This window comes from Elgaria multicarinata, chromosome 2, assembly GCF_023053635.1.
Source record: "Elgaria multicarinata webbii isolate HBS135686 ecotype San Diego chromosome 2, rElgMul1.1.pri, whole genome shotgun sequence".
NCBI classification, from domain to species: Eukaryota; Metazoa; Chordata; class Lepidosauria; order Squamata; family Anguidae; genus Elgaria; species Elgaria multicarinata.
The window spans coordinates 37,494,807-37,500,806 of record NC_086172.1 but is presented as its reverse complement, the minus strand read 5'-3'; the positions used below and the strand labels follow the sequence as shown (position 1 = coordinate 37,500,806).

General features: G+C 46.9%; 1 protein-coding gene across 1 annotated transcript in view; it reads left to right on the top strand.

Moving 5' to 3' along the window:
• The first annotated feature begins 765 nt into the window (after positions 1-765).
• Positions 766-6,000, top strand: part of ITGA4 (integrin subunit alpha 4) — a 51,844-nt gene continuing 46,609 nt past the window's right edge. The window contains exons 1-2 of the mRNA XM_063118597.1: positions 766-911; positions 1,346-1,467. The gene's annotated coding sequence lies outside the window, so the exon portion shown is untranslated. The remainder of the gene's footprint in view (positions 912-1,345; positions 1,468-6,000) is intronic.

The following is a 6,000-nucleotide window of genomic DNA, read 5'->3' as shown; positions in this document are numbered from 1 at the left end:
TTTCGAGGAAAATTGTGGCACGCGGGACTCCTTCAAGTCTTTTCCCAGCCAGGTCTCCCAGACTCTCCCTCGGTTTCATCTTTCTTCCCTCGCGGTTTCATCTGGCCAACTAGTTCGCCTTCTTTGGGGGGTTTCACAGCGCAGCGAGGCCACCCCAAGCATTTCCCAAAGCCGCTCTCCAAACATAATGCCCCCTTCCTCGTTCAGCCCAGGAGCCTGTTCCATCTTTGGGGCGCGTCGGCCAAAGTATCCTCGCCCCCCGCCCCGCCCCGCCCCCTCATTGCTAACATCCGCCGTCCCAGGCATCGGCTCTAATTGGGAGCAGCTGTGGGAACTCCGCGCGCGCTCCAAGGGCTGCCCGGATATCTAGATTTGGCGCCTCCGCGCAAGGCCCAGTAGCGCCCCCTACAGCATGTCAGGGTCGGCCAGCGCCCTTCCCCGGCCCTCGGAACGCCTCCAAGGGGCAGTCAGCAATGTGATACTGCAATACCACCGTAGACGGGGCAATTCGAAGTTAGAACTTTGCATCTACTCCGCTCTCAAGTGGTGCGGCGCGTCGAAAGGAGGTCACCCCCCTCCTCTTCGTCCTCTGCACGCCTCCTGGCCGTAGAAACGGAGAGTTTCCCCACCGGACAGTTTTGGGCAGGGGAACCTCGTTTTCTATCTCAGCAGCCGACACCCCCCCCTCCCCAAATAGACAAAGGGGGGGAAATTATGAGGGCCGCTTGGAATAAGGTGATGGAGGCGTTTTCCCTCACGGGAGTTGCCAAGTTGCTTCTGTTCCTCAGCTGTTGCACGACGGTTGTTCAGCCCTACAACCTCGACACGCAGCACCCGCTGGTTTTCGAAGGGCTCAACGGGACTTTGTTTGGTTACTCGGTGCTACTGCACAGCTTTGGCCCCAGTCGATGGTAAGTGGCTTTCTCCCGAGGCGACCCGGTTGCCTCCTCCTCCGGCTACTAACTCCCCTCACTGTCACCCACTACTAACAAAAACGACTGTCCATTGGGGGCGTGAAGGTTTTTGCTCTGAGTCAGGTTAGCAACTATAGCGGCGCCCCCCGCTCCACCACCAGAACTTTTAGTAAGGAAAAAAAAGAGTCTAACTTGATTATGTTTGTCGTTAAGGCAGGCATTCCCCACGCCCTCCTCCCGTCCAGAATCCTAGTTGTTAACGGAGGAAAACTGTTTCTGTGTTACCATCATCATGTGGACTAGAAGCATTCTTTTCAAATTCACCCCTGTACCTGACCAGGAGGTTTCCCAACGAATGCCTGTCCAGTCTTCAGGGGTGTTCATGTCTTGCTGTCATACCCTGTTTTAAAATCCTTGCTTTTCGCCTTTAGGCTTGTAGTAGGCGCTCCTAAAGCCAACTGGGCTGCCAATACCTCAGTAGTGAATCCAGGTGCAATTTTCAGATGCCAAATTGGGAAGAATCCTGGGAGAGATTGTGAACCACTCCAAGTAGGTGAGTGGAACTGAGACTTGCTGGCAGCCAAACGATGATTTAGCTCTAGTGATCAATTGAACATTGTGTATCGTGTTTCAGTGGTGATGTTTCTTCTTTCCTTCTGTTTGCACTCAGTAACGCCTTCAAAGTATCGAAATGATAAACAGAGTTATTGAAGTTATTTCTCTCTCTGCCTCTTCTTTCTCCTGAAAGGAGCACTGATGTCTACAGCTGGCTGTAAAGCGACTGTATCTGCAGAATCAGCACAAAACTGTTTACTTTTCATCTTGTTTTATTGGTTTTATAGGCTTTTCTTGGTGAATTTGCAAAGAATGGCGTGTTCCCTTTCATAATGCTTCAGCTTTTGGTTTGTTAATATTTCCTTTAAATAGTCTTGTTTATTTTTACGAATGTATTTATGTTTGAGTTGTGTTTTTCTCAAGAAGATACCTAAAGCAACACATATCAACTAAAACAGAGCCAATAAGCTTAGAAAACATGAAGTGCAATCTTAGAAGTACTAGTAGGTTTAGTCAAAGAGAAAAAGAGGTTTCTAAGTATACTCTTAGAAGTTTTGCTTAGTTTAATGCAGCTTACTCTCTACTAATTTTGTTAGAATTGCAGCTTTAAAAATACTAAAACCGCCATAAACGTCAGCAAGCAACAACACAGAGTATTTTAGATCTGGATAAAACATGGTTTGAGTATTTGCAGGCAAAAAAAAAAAAAAAGGGGGTGCACAAATCAACATAAAATTTGGCACTGTTAGGCCTATTGAAAGCAAAGGCTATGGCCTTTTAATATGTATTCTTACAAGGAATGACTTGTTTAAAATGTCAACGACCAGAATATTAGAAACCTATTGGCTGTTTGCAGATGGCAGGTCAGTTGGCTGGTTATGACTGAATTAGCTCAAGACTAAAAATGACATTTCCCGCCTCTCTCTCTCTCTCTCTCTCTCTCTCAACGTTCACGGACCACTTATTTCATAAGCTTGTGGGAGCTTAAGATAACCCTTTTAAGGTATTATAGAAACAAGAGTTTTGGAGCCAAGGGCACTTATAATTATAGTCAGTAAGTAAGGAGCGGGAGAGGGCAATCCCTCACATTTTTGAATTATGCTGAGAGTAGTTTAAATTGGACAGAAAAATGTGTCTTTCCTAAATGCATTCCCGTTCTTGAGTCATAGTTGCTGAAAATGGAGGGTCTCATGGATAAATTGGCAGAGGAATGCTGTCAGCATTGTGTGTCTGCGTCCACAATATATAAATACAAAAGTTCAAGAAGAAGGGTCATAGTGAATGTTATGTCCTCTGCAGACTTTTTATTGCATACAGCCTTGTCTTAATGATTTGAGGACAAGGTGAAAGATCAGCTCTTCTCCATTTAAGGATTTCCTTGGGCTTGTTCACACATGCATGGTCATTGCTCCATGGCTGCAGGATCAAGCTGTCATAACATGCATGTGTGAAGGAACCAGCAAAGAGAGACATTTCATATCACCTGAAATGCAATGCTTCTCCTATCACACATTTAGCTGCAATGAATCAAAGTGGTGGGTGATGTAAATGGATTGGGGCAGGGTTGTAGCTCAGTGGCAGAGTACATATGTTACATGCAAAATGTCCCAATCTCTGGCATTTCTAGGTAGGGCAGGGAAAAGGGTCCTGTATGCCAGTGCCAGTCAGTGCAGACAATACGAGGCTACATGGACCAATGATCTGACTCGGTGGGTCAGAATTCCCTCAAGGTGCCAGGGATTGTCTGTGGGACCTTTTGCAAGCAAAGCTTCTGCTCTGCTACTGAGACACAGCCCTTTCGTGCATTTGTATCGCTCATCACTTGACGAATTGCAGCTGGACATGTGAGTGGGCTCCATAGTAGCCCTCCTTGTGCAGACCAGATTCATTCCTGCATTGCTTATACCTGTGTGCTGCCTGCATCTGCAAAGCGTAGCATTTTAATTACTTAAGAGCCCCATGTCAAATAATGAGTTGGGGCACTTACTCATGAATGGATCCGTCAGTGGGGAAATGTGGGGAAATGCCAGTGGGGACACCTGCTGGCTGCTGTGTCAAACCGTGCCCTTTCTCATCGATTGGTTTTCCCCAGCCTGTGGTTTTAAGCAACTGACTAAAGTATTTACTTGCAAGTGGATCACCGTGTGTATGTGTTTGCCAACTTGCCACTTCGTAATGGCAGATTGAGGTTCTGTTTATTGGGTGCCCTCCTGCTTTTCCAAGCGGTGAACTCTTAGTGAAATAGGAACATGGGAATATAAGAAGCTGCTTATACTGAATCAGATGCTTGGTCCGTCTAGCTCAGTATTGTTGACACTGACTGTCAGTGGCTCCCCAGGGTTTCAGTCATTATTTTTCCAGCTCTACCTGTAGATGCAAGGGATTGAACCCGGGACCTTCTGCATGCAAAGCAGTTGCTCTACCACTGAGAGATGGCTGCTGTTCTTCATGCTGTCTGTTCCTCAGTCTGCCTGTATAGACATTGCAGGGAAGTTATTGCAGGGAAGAAGTAACTTGTGTTATGAAACTGAGGAATTCTAACTGGGAACACCACTGGGTTTGAGCCGATTCATCAATTCTACACACACCCTCCCCAGCTCCTCCAATATGTCCTAAGAAAAGTAGCTGGTGTGAAGATGTCATATGACCATGTTTGCATCTGTCTCAGTGCTGGTTTTAGAGGGCCCTTGGACAAGATGCCTTCAGTCCACTCCTTTTCTGAGTGAGCCCACCTCCTCCACTCCGCTGTCACCACTGACTGTTCATGTGACCTCTTGGCCTGTTCTGCACTGCAGCTTGAAGGAAGAGGGCAAGGCAAGGGGGGAGGCTGTTGCTCCTGCTCAGGGGACAGACCAGCAGGGCTGACCAGAGCTGATGCCTTGCATGGCACCTACTGCCATATGGACTCCCTGGTACCATTGCTGCTGCATCAACAGCAGCCAGACTTGCCCTTGCAAGCAAACTTGCTTCTTGCCTGCTTACCTGGTTCCTGTCAGTTAAGCCTCCTCATTCATGAGTGGGAGGCTGGCAGTTGGAGCAGCACTGCCACGGACGGGGCGGCGGGGGGGGGGAGTCAAGTGGAAGTGGGTGCTGGGGGGTACTACGGGTGGCATGTTAAGGATCCCCCCAAATCTGGAGCTGGCTCCCGTGGTTGGCAGTGGGCCTCCTGCTGGGGTGTGTTCCTCAATGCTGACTCCTTATACTGGGCCTGACCTCTGTTTCAGGATTAACTGTCTCCTAACACATTCAGTATATTCTGCCTCCACAAACCTATAGTTCTGGGATAACATTGCTCAGGGTCCAGTGCCGATCCAAGCACTGTGATTGCACCTGGATGCTGTTGCAGTCTTGTCCTGCTGGCAGCTGGTCAGCCTCTGTGAACAGAGTGCTGGACTAGATGGACCCTTGGTATGAGCCAGCATGGCACTTCTTCTGTTGTCAAGTTGATCTGTCTGTCATGCAGGCTGTGTGAATTGTAAAGTGAAACACACTTTAAACATGAAAATGGTGTTCCAAAAGACAAACTTACTGCTCATGATGTTGAAGGACATACATCTATACATTTCCCGTTGTGCTATATTGAAATGCACGAGTACAAATGCTTGTATCCCTGCGATTATCTGTAGGAAGCCCTATGTACTTGTAGACTTTGGATCCAAGGCAGGATCAAATAACTGAACTGAGTGTTCTGCTTTATCAGGGCCAATGTCAAGACATGGTTGGGTGCCTGTCGAGGGTCCAGGCCCCGGCAGGGCCTACTGGCAAGGCTCCCCCGGAGTTGCTCTTCCGCCATTACAACCTGCTTGTTCATCTGCCTCTTGCTTTGGCCAAGACAACAGTAGTGGTGAGGAAGAGCAGTAGAAGGCACTGTCTGCTTGCTCACCATCTCTCTGCTTGTCAATCAAGGAAGTGGGAGCAATGCTGAGGAAGAAAGAACAGCTGGTGACAATGGCAGTGAGAAAGTAGACACAATGAGGGAGGGTCAATTGCCCCATGGCCCCATTCCAATGGCATACAGAACTGATCTGCAAAATCTGTTTCCCTCAGACATTTTACAATCTCTCACGCAGAACCCTAACTATTGCCTTCTGAATCTAACTTTCAAGAATTAATTGTCATTTTATTTTTTTTAACGGCTAAGACTAGGGAAAGTGAGGTGTCATTTCCATTTTATAGTTGTTAATTCCTCAAGCTTTCTATAAATAACCATGTCGATGTGTTTGAAATGGCTGCCTAAAGATTTGAAAATAAAATGTGAAGAAGCACTCAAATGTAAAGTGAAATACATGTGCATATAATCACATCTTCTAAAAGAAGTCACTGCTCTGAGTGGAGGAAATTATGGCTGCAATCTTATATACACTTAATTTGGGAGTAAGTCCCAGTAAATGAAATAGGATTTACTTCTGGGTAGACATGCATAGGATTGTACTGTAATTCTATTAGAAGCACAGAATCCTGTTTCTAGAGGTTGATATTGCCTGGCAAAAGCCACCTGCTGATTTTGCCATGTTGTTAAAACAAAATAAAG